Source organism: Lissotriton vulgaris, chromosome 10 (genome assembly GCF_964263255.1).
Source record: "Lissotriton vulgaris chromosome 10, aLisVul1.2, whole genome shotgun sequence".
Classification (NCBI taxonomy): Eukaryota; Metazoa; Chordata; class Amphibia; order Caudata; family Salamandridae; genus Lissotriton; species Lissotriton vulgaris.
The window spans coordinates 658,534,284-658,560,473 of NC_141698.1; positions in this window are offsets into that span (position 1 = coordinate 658,534,284).

The following is a 26,190-nucleotide window of genomic DNA, read 5'->3' on the forward strand; positions in this document are numbered from 1 at the left end:
TTTAAAATTGGTGTAATCTCCTTGCTCCAATCTTGGGTTGGCGTTTAACCCCGGCAGAACAAAGAAACAACAACTAGACCGCTCTCCAGTTAGCTGGAGCTGAACGCCAGCTGTGGCTGTCAGCCTTCTTTAAAGTCAACAACCCGCAGCAGGAGGCCAGCGGCGACGCACGGCTTCTCTCCAGGCACTTCCGCTCCCGGAGACACACTGCTTGGTACTGTGGCAGAAAGAATGGACGGTCTGTTCAAACCTTCTGTGTGTTTATAGTGAATGCAAGAAAAAGAGGTTAAAGCTGGCTCTATCTCTCATGGATGAATCAATTACAAATTGAAATGTTAATAATCCTTGGTTTCTGTTTTTTCTGTGAAGGCTGACATTCTTCTCCTGTGTCCTTTTATAACACCGTAGAAGATGCAGATATGATACAATTTCTGCCATATTGTAAACATTTGGCTTTTAGTTAAGTTGGGTTTGAGATACGTGCATTACGAAAGGTGAATTAACGGAGAGAAATATACATGCAGAAAAATATTGTGTGCCCTGCTTGCCGTATAACGTATTTTGCATATCTTATAGTGTAGGATTGAACAAACCAACAGCAAGCATTTGACTGGGCGAGAAAAGTTTAGATAGAATGCCTGGTTTTGGTTTAGTGCACATCACTTTTCCTGAGAGGAGGTTATGTTCAAGTGGTTGTCTTTCACGGCTGCACCTGGCTATTGAGTTTTTGCGCTCATGAGACTGTCCACGCACCTGGCTCCAACAGATGAAGTCGTTAGTCTTGGGATCTTCCACCAAAGCCCAGATCTTGGTCAGGAATTTGGGAACGCTATAATGGGGCTTCATGTTCAACATTGTTTCTTCGGGTGCAGCTATTGCTCTACCAGCAAGGGCCGCACACTGCATGTCAGAGAAGAGAGAGAAGGGGAGGGGGGAGGAGAAATGCGACACGGCGGGCAGGGGAGGGGGCGGAGCGGGGAGAGGGAACAGACGGAGGGAAGGCAGATAAGGGGAGGGGGGAGGAGAAATGCGACACGGCGGGCAGGGGAGGGGGCGGAGCAGGGAGAGGGAACAGACTGAGGGAAGGCAGATAAGGGGAGGGGGGAGGAGAAATGCGACACGGCGGGCAGGGGAGGGGGCGGAGCGGGGGCCTGGAGTGCGGCTGAGGGAACTGATGTGCACGCGCTTTTAAGCTCAATGCGCATGCGCATTGAGCTTAAAAGTCACGGGCACTGCAAGGAATCGCCACGATTCCTTGCAAGTCAGTTAAAGAGTGGTTAAGCCCCCATAGTCTCGCAAGCTCGATGCGCATGCGCATCGACAGGCGAGACATAAACATTCTGTGCTCCACATTAAGTTCATTGGTCCTTACTGAATATATGATGGTGCAACCCAAACAATTACAACACAGGCTTTTGCAACCCAGTTTTTACATCGCAATTACCATTACATCGCATGATTTTGCAACACATGCCATTACAACACATTTTTTAAAACTACCATTACAACGCATTCCATTACAATGCATACCATTACAACGCATAATACTTTTAGGGCAACAGTAGGGTAAGTGTTGGATAATGTAGGGGTAAAAATTACTATTCCCACTCCAGTGAGTGCAACAGTAGGGTAAGTTTTGGATAGGGTAGGAGTAAAAATTACTATTCCCACTCCAGTGAGTGCAACAGTAGGGAAAATGTTGGATTGTGCAGGTGTAAACATTGCTATCCCCAAAACCCATAACCACCCTAAAATGAAAAATCTCCATTACTTACCATATAATGCGTTGTAACGGCATGTGTTGTAATGGTGTACGTTGTAATGGCATGTGTTGTAGTGACATGCGTTGTACTGGCATGCATTGTAATGGCATGCGATGTAAAGGCAGTTGCGTTGTAACAGTTGCATTGAAAAGGTAGTATGTTATAATGACTGCATTGTAATGGATGTTTCCTGTTCTTATATTATAGTGAAATGAATTAACCCAGTCGCAGTGAAACTAGCTCTGCCTCAAAGCATGAAAATTCAATCAGTATTTCATGCGTTGTTAATAAAACCTTCATACACTCCAGGAAAAAATGCACCATTGCCTATCTAGATAAATATTAAACCTGAATACGAGATCAAAGCTAACTTAGACTCCAAGAAAAGAAGCTCTTGTTTATGGTATTTGTTGAAATGGAAAGGATATGGAACCAAAGAGAACTCATGGGAACTTGCATCCATGGTCCATGTACCATGTCTCATAAAAGCATTTCATGCTTGTTCTTCGGATAAGCCAAAGCCCTGCCAGAAGGAATGTACTGTCACATTTCGCGCATAAAGTCGCTGGTGACACAGAAAAGAGTGCTTTGTGCAGTTTGGCTATAAACATTTTATTGTTTGCATTACTGTTTTAACGGGGGTGTAAACGAAGACGTGCTTATGTACAAACTCACCCTGTAATTCAAGGTTACAGATTTCTATTGGTGTGTCTTATAAGTGAACCATGATATTCTCTGTGATATATATTATGGGAAATAAGGCAGAATAACGTTCACACTTTATACCTGTGTTGTTTCAGTGAGGCATTAGTAGAAAATTTCCAGTGCTGGAATTAGAATGAGACATTAGGCGATATGCATACAATCCATGCCCTTTTATTTTCAGGTACTACGTATTAAATGATATTTATAAATAAGGCTAAAGGGCAGGTCTCCTTCCCAGCTGTTCCCATCCCCATCCCTTTCCCTCGCTCGATCACCTCAAAATTCCGTGCTAATCAGGCTTTCAGAATTTAGGCTATCAAGAGTTAAACATAATTGAGAATTGAACTGATCTTAAGGATTTGTCTGACTGACACATGGACATAACTACCAATAGCTACCAAGAGAAATCCATCAGTGTTTTCCCTGTCCTAAGTGTAAAACCTGCGAATACAGTAGGCAAGTGGTGGAGTTTCAGGTCCCATACAGTAATAGAAGACATGACATTCACTAACACATCACATGTAAATCTGATTTTACAATGGGCAGGATATCCTACCATTGCAGTAAGAGATATATGGGTAGTACTGTTTTACCCATAAAGAAAATAATTTTAGAACAGCATCTACGAGCAATAAAAAAAAATACCCTAAATACATGGTTGGGAAACATGTTGAACAAAGGCATCATATGTTGGGGTGGATTGCGTAGTCATGAACGAAACAGAGGGAAATAGGGAAACAGAACTATGGAAATAGATTTATTAGCAAACTGATTACATTTTTAGATGTTGCATACTCTCAGTGACTGCAATGTCAATCAATCAATCAATCAATAACAGCTTTATTCGATTTGTGTGCATAAAATCATAAAAGCAAACAGTTTAAAACATCAAATTACATAGTAAAAACCTTGACCGGATACCTTTAAGGACAAGTTACTCTAAGATACAGTATTTAGTTTCAGCAAAAATTTACAAATTCATTTTGTCATCTCCAGTAAATTACATATAATGATTCCTTTCCTGTAATTGACTATGCTTTTCAAAAAGGATGCTATTGACTTAGCGAAACATTTATTTTCTAAAAATTGCAGTGCTAAAAAAGCTGGCCTCCATTGTCTCAATCCTAACAGTTTTAAAGCAGGTACAATCCATCTTTTTCTTGCGTTACATAAAATTTACAAAATAAAACCACATGAATAGTTGTTTGCTGAGATTATTTATCACATGGGCAACTACTTAATGTTGGGGACCAATCGTTTGGTTCAGGAAAACTTATCAACCGATGATAAAGTCAGAATCTGAAACAGGTTAAAACATATAAGTCGAACTCACTTAATGCAAAGTTTAGGTATGGCTGTGTACCATAAGTAGTAAGTATAAGTTGATTAGATTGTACCGACGACTTAACTGTCTCTGTGGCAAATCTATTTGCCTCCATATGTGTCAAACAAATTGTTTTAACATGCTTTCTGGTAACAAAATGTAAACTTTCGGGATTATTAAAATATTCAGAGTGACCCAAATCATTCATAATTTCTTTTTATATAATTCAGCCAAGGAATCTCCAGAGCCCGAACGAACATAAGGCTACCTTTTAATATATCACAATTAAAAGTGGTTTTTGGGGAAGTCCAGATCCTATGCCACAACGGAACTGGTTGGATTTTTATTAAGTCTGAGATGTAAGGCAATCCTAGTTCTGAGTGGCATACATAGGTGGAGGTGATATCTGGAACCGCCAGGAGCTATTTTAAAAAGGCAATCTCCACATGTTGAAAAGGATTAGTATCATGGTAGCCCCACACACTCACGCCATACATTGCTATGCTAGTACATTTTGCCGTATAGATTTGCAAAACTTCCACTGGAGGTTTTCTACCCAACTCTTTTGCAAAGACGGCTAGGGCCGGAGTGGCTTTCATAAAAAGCAGACTCCTGTTTTTTACAGCCTGGTACAATGTCCCCATATTGTCAAATAAAATACCCAGATAAGGAAAAGTTATAGTAGGTTTCACCGTTTCATTACAGATAAAAATGCCCCTGCACCTAGAGCTAATTTTGCCACACTTCATTGTAAAAGTTTTAGTAATATTAACGCATAGACCCAGCTTCTCCATATACTGGGTGTAACTAGTGAGTACCCTTTGGAGACCTAATGGAGTGCGGGCCATCAGCACTGCATTGTCCTCGTACAGGAGGGCGGGTATGGTACGTTTATTTATTTGTAGCAAGTCCTAGCACTCCTCTATCAGTGCTTGTCCTCTCTATGTCGAACGGTGCAGTGCATTCGACCTTAAGTCCATAGCGGACCCTTGCTTTGTTGTTACAGTACAATTGTCTTAAAAATTTAATCACTGACGTCTCCAACCCCATAGTGTCTAAAGTCTACCATAATTTATTGTGTATCACGCAGTCGAAAACTGCCGAAAGATTTACAAAGGCAAGGTGTTATCTACCTTCTTTGGACAGCGTGTACTTCTCTATCAGAATATTAAGGTTCATTCCTTGTTCAAATGTACTCAGACCCTGGCGAAACCAAAATTGTACATCTGACAGCACATGATTATCCTCGTCCAATCTGGCAACCGATTAACCACAATCCGTCCTGCTATCTTTACTAGAGAATCCAGCAAATATATTGATTGGTAGCATGCTGGATTCTGCCAATCACTTTTTATAAAAATAGGTACCAGAATAGATTCTGACCACATCTCAATAAATCCAGTGTAGCAGCAGGCCGCCAAAACCTGTGTTAAAAGTAGGCCCGATAAGAGCAGATTAGATTTAAAAAGGTCAACCCGGACACCATCCGGGCCCGGTGCCTTGCCTCCCTTGCTTTCATTTATTGCACGTGTTACCTCTTCGAGGGAAAAGGTAAGGTCAATTGGATAATTGACTGTGGTTGTCAGTCCCTATGAGCTGAGTAAGTTATTAGAGATACTATTCTCATTTTACAATTTATATACTTTGGAGAAAAAATCCTCCCATTGATGTTCACTGATGGCAATCTCTAAAATTGGCGTATATTTAGCTGTAAGGACTGGGGCGTTTACTGCTCGCCAAAATGCTGTACTGTCCCTCTTTTGTGATGCTTCATGCAGCATTACCGATGTCTCATCTTTTAGTTCCTTTTAACGGACTTTCTGGGTCTGATTATATTCCCTTCTATACAACCTTATCTTGTTGATATTCCTGTCTGATTTATGCAGAGCATGTTTTAATTTTGCATAAGCTTTGGTGCAGTGTGAGTCAAACCACTCACGACTACTCATTTGGCCTTTCCTATTCACAACCCACAAGGCCTCTTTTACTTTGCTTTTGATCTGTGCATAGGATACTAGGATGTCGTATGTAGGAGAGTAGGGTCTGCTATCCTATGGTCACCCCAAATTTTTGCTTTTTGCTTCACTGGTTTCTGACTTAATGTGGCTGTGGGCCTGCTAATCAGACCCACAGCCTGCTGTTCTCTCTCTAAATTACTGCCAATGCACTTTAGGTGCATTACGAATTGGAACTGGTTCACCTTATGAGCCCCTGTAGTAGTGTACCCTAGGTACCCAGGGCATAGGTGTATCCAAGGCCTACCAGGGGCTGCAGCATGTATTGTGCCACCCCTGGCCTGACCTCCATATTTGACACAACTGGCTGATCACTCAGCTGGGGTAAGTTGGTGTAATCACCTCTTGCTTAGATATAGTATCCCTATATCTAACCCTAAACGGGACACATATGTTCCTATCAGCCACTCCTATGGAAGGCCTCATCAATCCTGGAGGCAGAGTGCTTGGAAATATGTGAGATGGTGCTCTAGCGTGAGCTGAGCCTGTCTGCAGCTGTCGGGAACCACTCCCTAAGCTGTTCCGGGATATTGCCATACCATATACTCTTAAGTGCATTATAATCCTCGCGGTTATATGCTATCTTTGGTTTGGCTTTATCAAAACATGTCGAGTAAGGTGTCATACGAATTGGAATATTATCCCCTCAACAGTTCTGTCGACGGGGATAGCATTCCACCCTTCTAGAGGGACACGACATGTGTGTAGCCTTAACCCCGGTTAAAGTTAACCAGAGCCTCAGCATCACAAAATGGATGCTGCCACCACAGACACATGTCTGACCTCCTGCTGCTGGGAGTCCTTCCAGCGAGGAGGGCCTGGACAAAGGGTTTCCTGCCTGGGGAGGTGCGAGCACCACCCCAGACAGGGTTTTGTGTATTGGGTAGGACAGGGCTGAATAGATTGAGACATGCCTGGGGCACACAAGGTGTCCCTGTGCATAAGCCAGCCCAAACCGGTTCTGGGGCTTTCCAGCCCCAGTCCTGGCGAGGAGCTGGACAAAGGAGAGGGAGTGTAACCACTCCCCTTCCTGGTCCCACCCAGAGGAGGGACCTAGTAGGTGATCCACCCCTCAGATTGGGAATAAGAGTGGGAGCAGTGCCATTGCACAGCAGATCATCCTGAATCAACTTAAAACTAAGAAGACGACTGGACTTCGACATTCTGCTGCACAGAAGACTGAAGAAGAATCTCCCTTGTGGCCTAGGAGTGGCCACCCTGTGAACACAGGTACCAACCAGCATCTCGACGTCTGCTTTGCCGCCGCCTCCCGCCGGAGCCCGAGCCCAGAGCCCAACAAGAACCAGACTCCCAGACCTCTCAGAGCCCGATCCACAGTCCCTGCAAAGAAGGGACCCGTGGAGGCACCGAGTGACGTGGGACCGGACCTCTTGGAAGACACTCGAAAAGCTGACTGCGCAGCTTCTGAGGCATCCTCGATGTTGTGCTTTGGGGACTGAGAACCCCCACCACCGAGCAGCCTTTGCACCGAAGATCAGCCCTCCAGCATTTCCACGATCTGCGTGGGGCCCTTTTGCATTGTGCCACTTGACGCGCCATCCCGGCCACTAGCCACGTGGTCAGCGGCCATCTTGGCAACGAAACCGACAATTTACAGAGCAGGTCTGGTTGCTCCAGACCTACCCAAGCTCCTGTAAAAAGGAGCACCCGCTCTGACCTTGCTGGTCCGAGTGTTAAGCATCTTTCAACTTCTGCGTGGCTTGCATTTGCCAAGGCCTGTTTGCTCCGATCAGGTCGCCAACACTGCCTACAGCGAGAAGCCTGCAAGGGACAGCTCGTGACCTACTCCTGGACGTCCTCGACCCCGGGTATCCACGTGGCTGCAGAAAGAAGCTACCTAACAACGCCTGTTTGCACCCAACATCGCCTGGTTCCAATCTGGTTCCACGGTAGTCACTGGCTAGTGACTTTGAACACTGTCCCCTCTGCTTTCAGGTCTTCACATCTTCAGATCCACCCTTGGATCCACCAGAACTCTTCACATCGAGCCGCCTGCAGCATCTTCAGCTCCAAGCACCATCGACCAGCGTGACGAAACCCGACACTACTTCGACCCTGTGCACCCGCTTCCTGTGGGTGAGGTAACTCAGCTCCGCCGGTGCTCCTGCACTGGTACACATCTCAAGGGCCTGTGTCTTAAGTTTCAGCTCCGTAGGTCACTCGGAAGGTTCCTAACTTTCTAACTTTGTACTTTTTACGCACCATAGACTTTGCATTGGAAAGTGCGTGCACTTTGAACACTGCACCGAGTCCCGCGGGCCTTTCCCGACTTAATCATTGCTAGTCTTGAATAGCTCCAGCGATTCCCAAGGCCCTAGGCCTGTTCCCTTTCCTATTGGTATCTCTTATACCACTTTCTTAGTATATGGTTTAGGTGGCCCCTAGGGCTCATCCATATTGTGCAACTTTTGTGTATTTTAAACTGTCTTGTGATTTAACGCTTGTGCTTCTGTGCTCATAAAGAGTCCAGGGGATTTTATAGTTAATAAATCAATATATATATTCAATATATATCTGTGTGGTGTCCCTTTCAGTTGGTATTCAAGGGGGTTGTGTATGGTATAACAGCTGGCTTCACATGCCTTTCAGAGTTTAGCCTAAGACTGCTTTGTCCACGTTACCACTAGGATAACTGGTCTACAAGGTTGAATTACAACCATCATCATAATGGTTGCTTGGCATGGTACAAAGTGATCACTAAGAATTAGTGAGCATTATATACCAGGCCAACTTCTCACATTGGTGAGCAGCGGATTGGGATCTGAGCTTGCTGTTGTTTTACCATTGCAATCTTTGAGATTATCATTTGAAAGATCATACAGGTACCTGCTAGGTACATATAAAACAAGACTAGTATACTTAAGTTCTACTGAACTTAGTTGTTGTAGAGCAAAGGGAGTAGCACACCCTGACTACAACTACTAGATAGGTTTAGTAGGTAAACACCAGTGTAGGTAGATTGCAACACATCCACCCACACTAGAGCAATGTCTGGAGCAGAGGGTTCCACTGGGAACATCCCTGTTGAGAGTGACCCTCCAAGGGCACCCTCCAAATTTGCTATTTTCTCCTTTAAGGAACTAAGACAGCTTTGCGTCTTAAGGGGTCTGAAGATAGGGCCTTCCCCTACTACAGACCACCTAAGAGAGCTCTTAGACCAGTCTGAGACTCTAAAGCCCTCTAAGGCAAACCCCACAGGGAATGCTGAAGGAGGCCATCCTTCAGAGGATGACACTGTAGACACCCCTGGTCCTATCATCCTGGTAGATGAGGAAGCCTCCACCACTGGAGCTCCTCAAGTAGATGAAGAGGAAGAGGAAGAGGAAGAAGAGGAGGATGTGGAAAGCAGTGAGTCAGATGATGACAGAAATAGTCAGGTGCTGGTCAGTAGGCTGAACCAGGCTAACTTAAGTGTGTTTGGGACTGAAGCAAGGCTGACCTTGCCCAGCCACCCAAATGGACTTAACCCAGGGGCATAGGTGGAGGAGGAATCACTCAGGTGAATCCAATACCTCCCATGTCTCTAGAGGCTCTCATGGTCACTCCAGAAAGGAGATGACTAGCCCTCAGAGAAGGGAACATGAGGCCAAGATGAGAGAGGCTGAGCTTAGGATTCAGAGGCAAGAACTAGAGGTTGCCCTGGCCCAAGAGAAACTTGCTAGAGCAAGACAGCCTAGAGAGAGTGGGGTAATAGAACCCACTGGTGGCAGCAATATCCACAAGGATAAAGACAGGTCTTTTGATAACAGAAACCTGAGTAAGATTGTGCCCCCCTACAAAGCTGGGGATGACATCCATAAATGGATTACTGCAATGGAGAGAGCCTGCAGAGTACAGCAGATCCCTCAGGAGCAGTGGGCAGCAATCTTGTGGCTCTCCTTTGAAGGTAGAGGCCGAGACAGACTCCTCACAGTTAGTGATGGGGATTCTAGAAACTACCTGGTCCTTAAGAGTGCTCTGATTGATGGGTTAGGCTTAACCACTGAACAGTACAGGTTAATGTTCAGAGATACCCAGAAGACACAGACTCAGGACTGGTCTGAATTTGTTGAGTGTGCCACTAAGGCTCTGGAGGGATGGTTGCTGGGAAGCAAGGTTACAGACTATGAAGGATTGTATAATTTGCTGATGAGAGAACAAATTTTAAATAATTGTCAGAACCAGCAGTTGCATCAACATTTGGTTGACTCAGATTTGACCTCTCCCCAAGAATTGGCAAAGAGGGCAGATAAATGGGTAAGAACTAGAGTTAAGCAAAAGAACCAGAACCAGAACCAGGGTGGTGACCAGAAGAAAACAGACCAGAAGGGTGGGGAGCAGAAATCTAAAGACCAGAAGTCTTCAACAGGGCCCCAAACTGAGACAGAGGGTGGGTCCCAAACTTCCAAGAAGAAGAAGAAAGAAGGTCAGAAGAAACCCTGGTGTAAAACTTGTAAGAACACCTCTCACTGGACAAGTGAGTGTAAAAAGGGTGGAGCCCCCAGCACTGCAGCCCCTAAGGCAACTGCACCCACTAGTACAGCTAGCAGTGCTGGTCCTCAAACCAAGGGGGTAGTGGGTATCACTTTGGGAACTGAAGGAGATTCTGACCTAGTCAGAACCCTTACACAGGCTGTTCTGATTTGTGAAGGGGACATAGATTTGACCCCTGACATAAGTCTCAGTAACCTGGGCAAATACAGACAGACGCCTTTGATCAACAATAAAGTGGCTCAAGCTTACAGGGACACATGTGCCAGTGTCACTATGGTGACACCTAACTTTGTGGACCCTGGACAATACATGCCAGGTGATAATTACCTGGTGACCAATGCCAGCAATGTCACTACTACACATAGTGTGGCACTTGTTAACTTTTCCTGGGGAGGGGTAACTGGCCTAAAAAGAGTTGTGGTTAGTGCTGATCTCCCAGTAGAATGTTTGTTGGGCAATGACCTGGAGAACTCTCTATGGTCAGAAGTTGAGTACAGGACTCATGCAGAGATGTTAGGGATATCATCACATGTCCTTGCTGTGACCAGGTCACAGGCCAAAAAGTGCCTCTCTGAACCTCAGGTCTTGGATCCTGGAACAATGGACCAAGCACCTTCCAAGAAGAAGAACAGGAGGGTTAAGGCTGCGCCTTCCCAACTGCCTACAAGTGACGATCAGGCTTCACAGGAAACTGATCTTGAGACCCCTGAAGGAACTGTCTCTGAAGAACTTGAACCTGATCAGGTTGAGTTTCTGGGGACAGGGGGACCTTCTAGGGCAGACTCGGGGCAGGCTCAGTTAACCTGTCCTTCTCTTGAACCCCTCAGACAGCAGGCTGCTGCTGAGGCTGCTGGGAATGCTGAAGGTGCCCATAAAGTTTATTGGGATGAAGGACTCCTTTACACAGAGGGTAGAGACCCCAAGCCTGGTGCAACCAGGAGGTTGGTTATACCTCTGCAATTTAGGGGTTTCCTTCTCACCTTAGCCCATGATATTCCTCTAGCAGGACACTTAGGCCAGAACAAGACCTGGGACAGGCTTGTCCCTCACTTTCACTGGCCTCACATGTCTGAAGACACCAAGGAGTTTTGTCGCTCCTGTGAAACCTGCCAAGCCAGTGGTAAAGCAGGTGGAACAACAAAGGCCCCCCTGATACCACTACCTGTGGTGGGGGTTCCCTTTAAAAGAGTGGGGATTGATATTGTTGGTCCAATGGATCCCCCTACATCATCTGGGCACAGATTCATACTGGTGGTAGTGGATCATGCCACCAGGTACCCAGAGGCAATTCCACTTAGGACCACAACAGCTCCTGTTGTGGCCAGGGCCTTACTTGGAGTTTTCTCCAGAGTGGGGTTTCCTAAGGAGGTAATATCTGATAGAGATGCCAACTTCATGTCAGGATATTTGACAGCTATGTGGAAGGAATGTGGTGTTAACTACAAATTCACCACTCCTTATCACCCACAATGCAATGGGCTTGTTGAGAGATTTAACAAGACCCTTAAGGGCATGATTAAAGGATTACCTGAAAAGCTCAGGCGAAGATGGGACATCCTACTGCCCTGCCTTTTGTTCGCTTACAGAGAGGTCCCTCAAAAGGGGGTTGGCTTCAGCCCCTTTGAATTGTTGTTTGGGCATCCTGTAAGAGGACCCCTGTGTCTAGTGAAGGAAGGATGGGAGTTACCTCTCAAAAAGCCTAAGCAGGACATAGTGGACTATGTACTTGGTCTCCGCTCCAGGATGGCAGAGTACATGGAAAAGGCATCCAAAAACCTTGAGGCTAGCCAAGAATTACAGAAAGCTTTGTAGTGTAGTTCCTAGTTTCCCACTAGGCCCTGCGCATTGGAATAACATAAACAGTAGTATCGACGTGGAACTGGCTATATTCCAGGCCTCCACTGACTATGCTAAACTTAATTGGGTTGTGTTACCAACTAGCTCAGAGGTCACTGGAAACTTTCTTCTCTGCATAGGAAGTGATCAGCTTCCTTGGCACAGACAAGAAGGGATTCAGTTTTCCAACAACCGTGCAACATGACAACTTTGCTCCTCAGATCAAGAGTCGATCTCTAGGGTCGTGTGAAACAATAGACATAGATTTCACTCAGTCAGTCTAGTGCAGTTTACTTTCACAATATGTAGAGAATAGAGAGACGGGCGTTTATCAATAAAGGGTTAACATTTATTGAACAGTCTTTCTTCTCATACAAGAGAAATGTATTGCCACAATTGCAATAACTGTTATTATAAAAAGTACGTACAGTAAGATAAGTATTGCGAAATAGAACTGTAAAAGCATTGATATGGTTTCTTAGCCATACAATGGTTTAAAAGTAATAAAACATATCTACAGTCATATATACATTAGGCTAACATACTCAACTGGTGCTTCTAACTAAGCCTACCCCAGTGTGCCTGACCTAAGCCTAACACGTGAGAAGGGGAGTAAGTAAGTAGCTTAAGTTAAGTTGGTTTTGCCAAGGTTTGTTTCAAGAATTCTCTTCTAAGGGTTTAGTCAACACCATACCTCTGAATAGAATGATGGAGGATTGGTATCTCCTTCAGGGGTCTCTCTCGATATCCCAGTCACCTGCGAGGGTAAACCGGAAGCGCCGGGACTGGATTTCTCTGCACGAGAAATGCAGCGGCTTCTCTCAGCGCGTCAAGGAAGGAGGGGTGACAGCGTCCGCGGGCAGCTGGGCTGGATGTCTTCGCAGAGGACGGCTGCACGGCTCCTCAAGCGTACTGAACCACAGTTCGCGCTGTAGCGGCGATAATGGTAATCAGTAGCTTCACCACCACAGGATAGCAGGCTGCAGCGACAGAGTGCTAGTTGTTACCAACACGGGGTCATGCAGGCAGCTGGCATCAGCAACAGGTTCGCTCATTGCTTAAGGCAACGTTGGTAATATTTATACCTGACAGGTGCCGGGTTTGACGCAAGTTTGCTGGACATAAGACGTCAATTAAAGATGTCACTAGGAAGTGACAGTTATCAGTTGCTCATTAGAGTTCCATTACTAATCAAAACATAGCAAGCGGGGATTTCCAGGTTTGCTAAGTTTTTATCTTGTTGAAGAACTCGGAGTGTTATCTAGGAATATCAGATAGTGACTGCTGCTCTGTCATTGCACTAATTGGTCGCAAAGGAAGTAGCAGAGAGTCATGCTGGAATGTGGCTCTGTGGCTCTGTTCGTGTGAGGCCAGAGATGACTTTTCAGAAAATCGCACTTGAACGGTTATGCCAATATAGGGAATAAAGGGCTTTATAGCCGAATAGGGGCATAAGGTCACAGTATCGATCAGGAACCTAGATAAGCACGCAACACCCACTCCACGTATACATGTCCATCAAAATTACTAAAACTAAGCAATTAGATGCATGTGTAACATTGTGTAACATAGCCCACCCCAAAATACATAAATGCATTCGAAATAGGCGTACTTGTAATACATGGAATTTAGGTACTGTACGTTTTTTAAAGCATAGTAATCATTCAAAAGGTTATTGCATATAAAATCAATGAACGATTATGCAAAAAGAATTACACATGAAGTATCTCTGACAGAAGAAATGCAAGATAAATCATCACATAAAAATGCATTGTAATAACATGTGTGCTAGAGGCTGGTGTTATGTTGTTATGTCTCTAGATGTGTTTAGAAATAGAAGTGTGAAGCTTCTGTTCTCTAAGAATAGTTTTTACGTTAAGCAAAGAATTGTTCGTGCCAAAAAAAGGTCAATATTAAAAAAAATTGTCCAATTCAAAGAAAATAGATTTCCAAAGCTCCTGGCAGTTTTTTGTTGATCAAAACTGAAGGCCGAATTCAGAGTTCATGGGAACGCTGTGTATCGGAAAGCTTTTCAAAAGTTATTGTTTCTCTATGGGTGAGAACATCGTATCAGACAGGCTCGCAAAGAATTGGTCTACAAAATCAGGTGATAGTTCAACCAAATTAGATAGCGCTGTAACTTGGCAGGTGTGAGAATGATTGCTGTCATCGAAGGCAGGACCAGCAATGCTCACAGAACGTTGTACCTGGATGATGTTGCTTTTGTCACTCGCTCCACTGTTACCACTTGGCTGTAGTACAGGAGTCTCCACGAATGCCGTCATCAGGATTGGTAGCCGCTGGGGACAACACAATGCGTGAGCCGTTATTGGACTTAGCAAAGTATCGACGTCCATTGGTACTGCTGATGGAAGTGAAAGACAGATGTCCAACACGCATTCCTCGCCGCAAAGCATACACCGTAGCACAGGTAAAATGCAATTTTGCCATATTGGTCTGAATGAAAGGAACCAGGTCATGTTTAGATCTCTCAGCCTGGCCAATCCGAGGACGTTAGTTATCCTGTCCCTGTAGCGCATTGCTAGGATTGTCTCTTCCATTCCCATGGGAGCTATGTCTGAGCCGAGGCTTGCCATAACGTAGCAGGATGGTCAAAAATAGAATCCCTGCGATGAGTCCCAAAAATAGTGGAATACCACCAAAGATGGAGTGCACAAAATTAGGAAAGATTCCCAAAATTGCCTGGAAGGGTGTTAGCAGTCCCGTAAAGACTGTCTTAAATATGCCTGGGATGCTTGTTGCACTAGACATGTTAAGGAGTTGGCTAAACATTTCTACGAAATGCACGGGGCAATTTGTTGATAAAAGGTCATGAACCTCAGTAGCCGTCCTTGCGACTAGAAGATCATACGTCTCTTTAGATGACGTTATAGGCACTGTTGTCTGTAAAAGTACAGATTTCATTTTGCTTAATGTATCAATTCGTATAGAATAGAGATTCAGACGAGGCCAGAGGGGAGTCACTATGTCTGGAGGCCCGCTCGGGAACAATGCTTGCATACAGCATTTGACCATGGACGTTACTTGTACTAGATAACTTTTTCCGGGCGCGAGGCCACAGCACCTGTGATCCGTTCTAAGAATGTAACTCCCGTTCGAAAGTTGCATAAAGAAGGGCTCTATCTGAGTTGCAGGTGTGACTAGCTGGTGGCATGAGATGTTGTTTGAATTTCCATCACATGCTCCGTGTAAATTAATACCCTGACACAAAAGTATACCGCTTAGTGAGTGTTTACAGTTGTCACCACTAAGAAATACATTTTTGTCGCTGTCACTATAGCAAGAATGAGTGTATGGTAATTTCCATTCGGATTTAATATATCCCTTACCCAATTGTTCATACTGGCCAGCAGGTATGTACTCAAGGCATTTATGAAATCGGAAAGTTGTTATCGGAATTGTGATAATTCCGTGTATTATCCATTCAATGACAGGGCTCTCTGACATTGTCAATGGTAATCTCTCGAGTTTCTCGATGCTCAAGATTGTATAGTCTGCTCCTTTCTGTGCCAAACTGATCTGTTTATCAGTAAGGTTAAAAATGGAAAATAATGACGTTGTGTTTATCAAACGCCAAGGCACATAGCCTGAACGAAGATTTTGCAGCGTCCAGCCTAGTTCTATAATAGAGCGTAATTGAGACTGGCCATGTTGTAACATTAGCAAATCTCTGTCTATCACATCAAAGGCAGAGGATACAATATTGTCCAAAGAATATATTCTGGAAGACAGAGTCATTAACCCATTGTCTACCACAGAAAGTGATTTCTCCAAATTAATACGATCAATTTCTTGTATTTTTTCAGCAGTTTCAATTTGCTTTACTTTCCAAGCCTCGTTGTAAGCAGCATAGATACTGGTCGCTATGAAACGCTTTTGACGCTGTTTGCGTGGTCCAAGAATGAAATCGCGCAAATCAGCACCATCTTTTAATAAAGACAAGTGTTGCTTAATTTCAGCCAGTGTGGATGTAGTTAGCCATTCTAGGCAGAGTTTCCCTACACTGTATGTGGTTATAATCCCTGGATGTTGTCTCTGGGAGTATCTAGAGTCTAATCTGGTCATTTTTAAACCCTGTGTTTTATTCAGGAACCTATCTTGACAGTTATTTGTGTCTGTAGGCCAGATTAACCACTTATTCCAATCAGGATGTGTTCTGTTGAAATGTAAAATGTGTGACACGTCTAACTCAATATCAGCTGTTGTATTTTCAGGTATTGGCTTTGGTATAGACGGTGTTTTCATTTCTTTGATCTTAGCTAGGCCAAGACAAGATGTTTGGTGTACAGTGTCATTTAAAAATAACATTTGTTCTGGTATCATGCAGGTTCTAAACAGTGCTTCTAAGCCTTGCACCTGCCAATCTTTTGTACCCCAAATTGTTTTCGTTTCAATATTATTTTTCCAATAATCAAAACCAAATGTCATCATTTTGTCATAAAATGCTTCTGAATATATCAATTTAGAATTTGTCAGCATTGTTTTCATTCCTGTTTTATCTAACAGTTTATAATAAAACGTTTCTGCATTACTGGTGTTAAACCCTGAAAAATATTTGAATTTCTCAAAAAATGCTTTAGAACTGCTTTTAGGTGGTGTAGAACAATGTACCCATTGATTATACATAAAAACATTTCTAGGCTGTGCAGATTTATGCAAGTAATGATCCCCATAGTGGGTGTAACAGAATAACTGCTCATAACTAGATGAACCTTGTAAATAATCATGATCTGTGAATCTAGCTGACATTACTAAATCAGACATCATGTCATTAATACTGTTAAAGTCCCAATCATCAGAGAATGTACTTGGTGTCACAAAGTCACTTAAGGAAACCTTTAGATGATGAGGATACTTCAGGATTTCGACGGGACCATAGATCTCATAGTCTGTTTTCTCCCATACTACCCCACCAGGTATTGGAATTGCTGTGACATTTACTGTTGACAGTTCTCTTTTCTTCACGTGGGATGATCTGTGTGGTTTCAGGACTAGGTTGATGTTCTGACTTGCTGTGTCCATTCAATTGTAATGAACTTTCCTAAAATTAAAACTAAAATTAGGCAGAGTAGGAGTATGAATACCCCTGAAATAACCCAATGCTCAATCAACGGTGAATCCAGATATAATTCTTTGATTTGTTGAAGGAGTCCTGTTGTATTTTCTTTAGTATACTTTTTTGTTTCTGGCATCACTTCGGGGTCGTTAAAATCTTCAGAGAAGTTGTCGAAGTTGATGAAATAACCAGAGGCAGTTCTGTCAATTGATGGGATTGTTCTTTCAATCTTTCTCTCGGTAGCACTTTCTGATGCCACATCATTGTAGACTGGTGTTGTTTCCTGACGAACTGTTTCAATCTGTGTTTCAAGAGGCACGAGTTCCATGGCATTATTGCATAGTCCTTCATTGTGCACTGCAGGCTGATCGAATGTGATGAGTCTTTCAGTTTGAACCTCTTGGATTGTTGCAAGTTTGGGTATTCTGTTGTTTCTTGGGAGTCCACTGGGCCTACTGTTGATTATAGGCCACATGCTTGTGGTTTTACCAGATCGATGGACACGATTCTGTTCTCCTTTTTACCAGCAAGGGGCGGTAGCACAACTGATCTTGTTCCGGTGACTGCCAAGACAGGTACTGCTTTTCTGTAAGAAGGCCCAAATTCCTTCTTAACCGCGATCTTTTCTCTGACTAGATCCCCAATCTTTGGAACCCAGACAGGCCTTGCTGGGGCTGTTGCGGGTGGTGCCTCGTCAGTGGTACTTGGCTGTTGCTTTAACTTTATGTTGCTTAATGATTTTCTTGTTTCATTCAGTTCCTGTAAAACAGCCAAACGGTCTTTTACTTCAAATTGCGTTTTTTCTTCTTGTACCACTGACATCTGACTATCGAGGTCCTGAACGTTCATTCTAATTCCGAACAATAGTTTGTATGGGCTGAAACCTTTTAGAGAATTTCTTGGCATGTTGTTAAGACTAGTCTGGACACTTATTAAATGTTTGACCCACCCAGCGCCTGAACCTAATACCTTCGCTGTTATAGATTGCTTTATGTCCCGGTTTTTTCTTTCTACCACACTATTCCCTTCGGGATGCGACGGACAAGAATACCGCAACCCAATTCCCATGCTGGCCATGGCCTCCCTATAAGCTCGAGAGCTGAAAGCAGGACCCTGGTCAGAATGGAACGTGGTAATTGCGTATGTGCCGATAAAGACTCGCAAATCTTTTATAACCGTTCTAGCGTCAGCCGAGCGCTGGAGGCCTCATTATTTAAGTGTATTTCGTCTTAAACGTTGTACACTGGGACGCGCTTCTCTTCTTTGATTGCGCAGATAGACCGCCTTATGCTGTCTAGAAGGGATCCTGAAACTGCACTGGCCTGTTCATTACTGCGATCTCTGTTGCAGTCTTCACAATTTTGAGCAAAACATTGAATATCTATACTCATTCCTGGCCACCAGTACTCTGATTGCAATTCTTTCAGAGAGGCTTTGATTGTTTGGTGTTTCAGACCCAACCCCATGTGTGCTTCCAGTAGGAGGAAGCCCCTCCTGCTCCTGTTTGGAATTACTCTGTCCCCCACTCCAGGGATTCGAGCAAAAGGAACGGAGTTTGCATCGATTATGTATGCATAATTGAGTGGATAGTTTACGGGTAGTGCCGCACAGTCGCCTTTTACGGTCGTTCTTACTGCCAGCATGGTTTCCCCGTCTATGTACTTATCTGTACGCTTTTTTGTGGCTACGGAAGCCGGTTTAGTTGCTTCCGCTTTGGCTGTATTAGCCAATGAATTCCCTGCAACGTGAACGCCATCACGTTGAAGACTCTGTGCGTGAATCACGTGAGTCTTTTGTAGTTCTTTGTGTAAAAGAGCTACCTCGTTCCAGAGCTTTTTATGCTTTATTGTGGCACCTGTGTCATCTTTGTAGTTGTTTTCGATCCAACTCTGCAGTTTGTTATTGTAAGAATTGACGCAAAAATGAGAATCGCACACGATAAGTGTGGGGAATTCGCGTTCTACATTCTCGAGCGCCATCTTTAAAGATCTGATTTCAGTTCTTTGAACCGAACAGTACTTTACTGATTCGGTTTTTGTTATTTTCGGTCTGAATTTACCGCACAGCCAACGACCTTTAATGATCGCACATGCTGCATCGTAGGATTTTCTCTCTACGTTGAAATGCTGTACAAAGCTATCTGTATAGATTATACAGGCGTATTGTGGGAGAGGCAGGATTTCGATTGGCAGAGGATATTCTTCTTTATATTCTAAATCATTCAGTTCTTCGTATTGAGGGGCAAAATAGTATTTCACATCTTCCGCTCCTAGAGAATCTATACACTGTATCCATTTCGGATCCAATGACACAGTAGGCAGGTTTACTGGGCTGAATAGCGCCTCGAAGGCGGATTCCGCTGTAAGGATATTAATCCGTTTGCCGTGTGCTAGTTCTCGTTCATTTGCTAATGCGATCTGCACTGCGTTCACAGTTCTTTCTGTGTGACTGAATGTTTTTTCTGCTTGTGTGTACAAGTGAGACTTAATTGAAATTGGTACCTTTTCTCCCTCATTAGAGGTTAGGTACGTGAATCCGGATCTTCCTGGGATGACTCGGATTACAAGATCACGTGTGTTGTCACGTGTATCTAATTTTGTTTTTGCTAACATGTCTGTTTGCAGTGATCTCAAAATTTCTGTGTGTTTTTGAGTCCAATTGATTTGTTTTAAATCAGGTTTTATTAGTTCGTAGAGAGGTTTAACCCTCTCTGCGTAATTTATAATGTAAGTTCTTCCGAAATTCAGAAAACCTAGTATTGATTGTAAATTCTTCAGCGTTTTTGGAGCTTGGAGTACAGCGCACTTCTCTAAGAAGTTGTCCGCTAGGCTTTTCCCTTCACTTGATAATTTGTACCCTAAAAATAGTACTGTCAGATGGGCAATTCGGGACTTTTTAAAGTTGAATTTGTAACCCTCTACTGCGAACCCAAGTATGATGGTGTTCACTCTTTTCAAGTGAGTATCCAAGTCGTCGTCTGTGAGATAAATATCATCTACGTAAGATAATGCTTCATCATCATAGATTTGTAGTAACTCTGTTACCCTAGCTGAGAATAGTCCTGGGCTGTTCTTGAACCCCTGTGGGAGTCGACAGAATTTTTTCTGCGACCCAAATGCGGAGAAAGCGGTCAAGTATCTGCTTTCTGGTGCAATGTTTTGACAAAAGAAACCATTAGAAATGTCTAATGTTGTTTTATATTTTTTCCTAACTATGTTATTCATTAGGCCTGCACTATGTGAGTTTTGTACTGCAAAGGTTTTGCAACATGTATTAAGATGTCTGTAGTCCAAAACTAGACGATATGAATTGTCTGGCTTGGAGACAGGAAACAAAGGATTGTTCATTTGAGAGGTGCATGTTTCAATCACCCCCTGGTATTCAAGTTGATCTAAGATCTCCCTGACCTGTTTTTTAGCTTCTTGCTTTATGGGATACTGCCGTTGGGCAGTTGGTTCATTTTTTAGTTGGATTTTGTGAGGCGGTGAATCCTCATCCCATCCTACATGATTTTTATACAATGCAGGTGCCTGGGCTACTGCCCATTTCCTTGCATATGTATATTTTTTGTGAATCGGAATGTGATTCGGGAAGGCAGGCATAATCACTTCTTCGCCACGAGGGCACTCCCTGACAAACTCCGGGGGCCAATCTTTTTCAGCTAACAGAATATCATAGCCTTTTGAGAGCTTATCCCAAAATAGACCCTTAATTTTCCTAGTCTTATCACCCTCTATACGTAATGTTATTTCGTATATTTTATGGGGCTCGCTAAGCCTGGCGTCGGCAGTTTCAACCTGAATGTATTCATTCGTGTCCACTGTCTCCAGATGACTCATCAAGTTCTTGCGCGCTATACTGATTTCTGCTGCACTGTCCAACATTGTCAATGCCCACTCCCCGTTTTTCAACTGTGTCCTCAGTATTCTCGGCATGGTTGATTACTCTAATACTGGCTACCTTCTTTTTCTGAAATTGAGATTTCTTATTTTGAGCAGGTTCCTTGTCTTTGGACTTGGTGTGCTCTCCTGGGTCTGACCGTCCTCTTCTTTCCGAATTCTGTGGAGAAGATCGAGAGGGACGTGTATCAATACTTTGATATCTGTCAGGTTTTTTTATATTATCCCTATTTCTAAGGTTATATCTTTTCTCAGAGGGCTCCCGTTGGGGAGACTGGCGTTCTCGAGTCGGAGTTCTTTCCCTCCGTCGAGGAGACCTTCCTCTGGACTGGAAAACTTTTTCCTTGGGAGTGGATTGTTTATTTCCATCCCAGCTCTTTTTAGGAGTGTTTAAATTATTTTTAATAAATAATTTTTCAGGATTTTCGAGCATTTGGGGCTTAACTGGTTTTCCACCCAAGCTGTCTTACCTAATTCTTCATAGCACTTCTCTATGATTTTTGCAAGCTCAACAGGATCTTTTATATCTGTTTCCTTCAACTTCTGGCGGATCGCCACAGATGCTGCTTCTCCCTTTACGTTGGCTAATAATATAGCCGTGACCTGCTTGAAGTCTTTCAGTAATTTCATACCTAGATTTAAAGCGGGCTCTGGACCGAATTCATTTTGAATCTGTTTTAGCACGTCTGGTATTACCGCCATAGACGGAACACCGTGTGTTTTTGTGTAAATGGAAGCAAAGACTGTACCCCAAGTGTCGCAGTCCTCCACGTGTAGTGCGATTCCCATAGGAAGGCAGATGGTCAAGATTCTGTGTTTCTCAATAGGGGTAGTATCAGGAAATACTGCCTCTATTTGAGTGATTTTCTGGGCTAACCAGAAAGGAATTTGTTCCCGTTTTACGGGTGTTTTACCAAGACATGACTGTATGTTCTGTGGTGTAATTTTATTTGTGTTCCCCTGATGAGGGGTCAGCTGTGGTGTATTAACAGCTGGCTGGACTGTTGCAGTCCGTATTACATATTGGACTAATTGCCTATGTATTTTTATTAATGTGTTTAGCTGTGCTAACAGCTCTTCTCTAGACATTTTCGCAATGTCAGGATGTGGTGTGTAGCTGGCTAGAACCGGCCACGTGGCTCCTGGTCTACCTAGTGGACCGAGCCTGGTAATGTGATCATTGTGTTTTAGGGCGCCATTAAACCAGAGCAGGTGCTCTTGAAATTTAAGTGGAATTTCAACCTCCTCGAAAGGGGCGTACTCATCCGGAGGTTCCTCTATTTTGTAATAGTGAAACTCTTGTGTTATAGCGTTTACCGCTGGAAAGTTTATCCATGAATAGAATACCTCTGTCTGCCGATACTCGTGAGCCTCTATCACGAAAATTACAGTACCACCTTGAGGTGGCAGTCCGTTATCTATAAGTTTTAAAGTTATAGATCTTCTTAACTGGACCGGGATGATAATAGCATCCGGGTCTGTGTATTCGGGACCTTGCTGAGTCGCATCTGCTGCGGCCCCAGAGGTTCCGTTGTTTTCTACTGACATTTTAAAAATGCAGGTTTTGCAGAGTAGGTCTCCAAGGAGACAAAGATTAGATGCACAATATTTTGGAACACTGTATCCTTCAACGTTGAATAAACCAGAGCTTTACATAGGAATCTCTTCCTACTAAGGTCGGGCGGATTTTAACCTTTCACCCACTCCAGACGTCTATTGGAGTATTTACGGGAGAAAGGGGTGTGAAATATGCACGACTGAGTTACTCTACAAGTCTTACGTTAGTTTATCGCCTTACCAAACGTTGGGCGCCATGTAGTGTAGTTCCTAGTTTCCCACTAGGCCCTGCGCATTGGAATAACATAAACAGTAGTATCGACGTGGAACTGGCTATATTCCAGGCCTCCACTGACTATGCTAAACTTAATTGGGTTGTGTTACCAACTAGCTCAGAGGTCACTGGAAACTTTCTTCTCTGCATAGGAAGTGATCAGCTTCCTTGGCACAGACAAGAAGGGATTCAGTTTTCCAACAACCGTGCAACATGACAACTTTGCTCCTCAGATCAAGAGTCGATCTCTAGGGTCGTGTGAAACAATAGACATAGATTTCACTCAGTCAGTCTAGTGCAGTTTACTTTCACAATATGTAGAGAATAGAGAGACGGGCGTGTATCAATAAAGGGTTAACATTTATTGAACAGTCTTTCTTCTCATACAAGAGAAATGTATTGCCACAATTGCAATAACTGTTATTATAAAAAGTATGTACAGTAAGATAAGTATTGCGAAATAGAACTGTAAAAGCATTGATATGGTTTCTTAGCCATACAATGGTTTAAAAGTAATAAAACATATCTACAGTCATATATACATTAGGCTAACATACTCAACTGGTGCTTCTAACTAAGCCTACCCCAGTGTGCCTGACCTAAGCCTAACACGTGAGAAGGGGAGTAAGTAAGTAGCTTAAGTTAAGTTGGTTTTGCCAAGGTTTGTTTCAAGAATTCTCTTCTAAGGGTTTAGTCAACACCATACCTCTGAATAGAATGATGGAGGATTGGTATCTCCTTCAGGGGTCTCTCTCGATATCCCAGTCACCTGCGAGGGTAAACCGGAAGCGCCGGGACTGGATTTCTCTGCACGAGAAATGCAGCGGCTTCTCTCAGCGCGTCGAGGAAGGAGGGGTGACAGCGTCCGCGGGCAGCTGGGCTGGATGTCTTCGCAGAGGACGGCTGCACGGCTCCTCAAGCGTACTGAACCACAGTTCGCGCTGTAGCGGCGATAATGGTAATCAGTAGCTTCACCACCACAGGATAGCAGGCTGCAGCGACAGAGTGCTAGTTGTTACCAACACGGGGTCATGCAGGCAGCTGGCATCAGCAACAGGTTCGCTCATTGCTTAAGGCAACGTTGGTAATATTTATACCTGACAGGTGCCGGGTTTGACGCAAGTTTGCTGGACATAAGACGTCAATTAAAGATGTCACTAGGAAGTGACAGTTATCAGTTGCTCATTAGAGTTCCATTACTAATCAAAACATAGCAAGCGGGGATTTCCAGGTTTGCTAAGTTTTTATCTTGTTGAAGAACTCGGAGTGTTATCTAGGAATATCAGATAGTGACTGCTGCTCTGTCATTGCACTAATTGGTCGCAAAGGAAGTAGCAGAGAGTCATGCTGGAATGTGGCTCTGTGGCTCTGTTCGTGTGAGGCCAGAGATGACTTTTCAGAAAATCGCACTTGAACGGTTATGCCAATATAGGGAATAAAGGGCTTTATAGCCGAATAGGGGCATAAGGTCACAGTATCGATCAGGAACCTAGATAAGCACGCAACAGCTTGGCATGACCAAAAGGCTGTCCTTGTTGAATTTCAGCCTGGACAGAAGGTATGGGTGTTGGAGCCAGTGGCCCCAGCAGCACTCCAAGACAAGTGGTCTGGACCCCATACAATTCTGGAGAAGAAGGGAGAGGTTACCTACTTGGTGGACCTAGGAACTCCCAGGAGCCCCCACAGGGTGCTCCATGTAAACAGATTGAAGGCATATGTCAGCAGGGCAGACATGGGCTTGCTCATGGCTACAGATGAGGGACAGGAGGAAGAGAGTGACCCTCTCCCAGACCTGCTCACTCAGAACCCTGAGGATGGTTCAGTTGATGGTGTGGCCTTAGGTGGCAGCCTCACTGAGCATCAGCAACATGACTGCAGACAAGTTCTGCAGGCATACAGACATATGTTCTCCTTGACACCCAGTCAGACTAACTGGTGTACCCATGTGGTGGACACTGGTGACAGTCTTCCTGTAAAGAGCAAGATTTACAGGCAACCTGACCACGTCAGGGACTGTATAAAGACTGAGGTGCAAAATATGCTGGAATTAGGTGTTATCGAGCCTTCAGAGAGCCCCTGGGCTAGCCCAGTGGTTCTGGTCCCCAAACCTCACACCAAAGATGGCAAGAGAGAGATGAGGTTTTGTGTGGATTGCAGAGGACTCAATGCTGTCACCAGGACAGATGCACACCCTATTCCAAGGGCAGATGAGCTCATTGACAAGTTGGCTTCTGCCAAATATTTGAGCACATTTGACTTGACAGCTGGCTACTGGCAAATCAGGTTAGCTGAGGAGTCTAAAGCCAAAACAGCATTTTCTACCCCTAGTGGGCATTATCAGTTTGTGGTGATGCCCTTTGGCTTGAAAAATGCACCTGCCACTTTCCAAAGGTTGGTGAATCAAGTCCTTACTGGGTTGGATGACTTTTGTGCAGCTTATCTGGATGATATTGCTGTCTTTAGTTCCACCTGGGAGGATCACCTGGTCCACCTGAAGGAAGTGCCTGAGGCTCTGCAGAAGGCAGGCCTCACTATCAAGGCAACAAAGTGCCAGATAGGGCAGAGTAAGGTTGTATACCTGGGCCACCTTGTCGGTGGAGGCCAAGTTAAACCACTGGAGAGTAAGATCCAGACCATCAAGGACTGGTCCCCTCCAACCACCCAGACTCAGGTCAGAGCTTTCTTGGGCCTGACTGGGTGCTACAGGAAGTTTGTTAAGAACTATGGGTCCATTGTGACTCCTCTTAATGATCTGACATCCAAGAAGATGCCCAAAAAGGTTCAGTGGACAGAGATCTGTCAAAAGGCATTTGATGACCTGAAGAAGGCCATGTGCTCTGCACCTATCCTGAAGAGTCCTGACTACTCAAGAGAGTTCATTGTCCAAACAGATGCTTCTGAGTTGGGAGTGGGAGCAGTGCTTTCACAGCTTAATGTAGATGGCCAGGACCAGCCCATTGCTTTCATTAGCAGAAGGCTGACCCCCAGAGAGAAACGTTGGTCAGCTATAGAGAGGGAGGCCTTTGCTGTGGTGTGGGCCCTGAAGAAGTTGAGACCATACTTGTTTGGCCCTCACTTCAAGATTCAGACCGACCATAAGCCCCTCCTATGGCTTAATCAGATGAAGGGTGAAAACCCCAAACTACTCAGGTGGTCCATTTCCCTACAGGGGATGGACTTTACAGTGGAGCACCGCCCCGGGACTGACCATGGCAACGCAGATGGTCTCTCCAGGTACTTCCACTT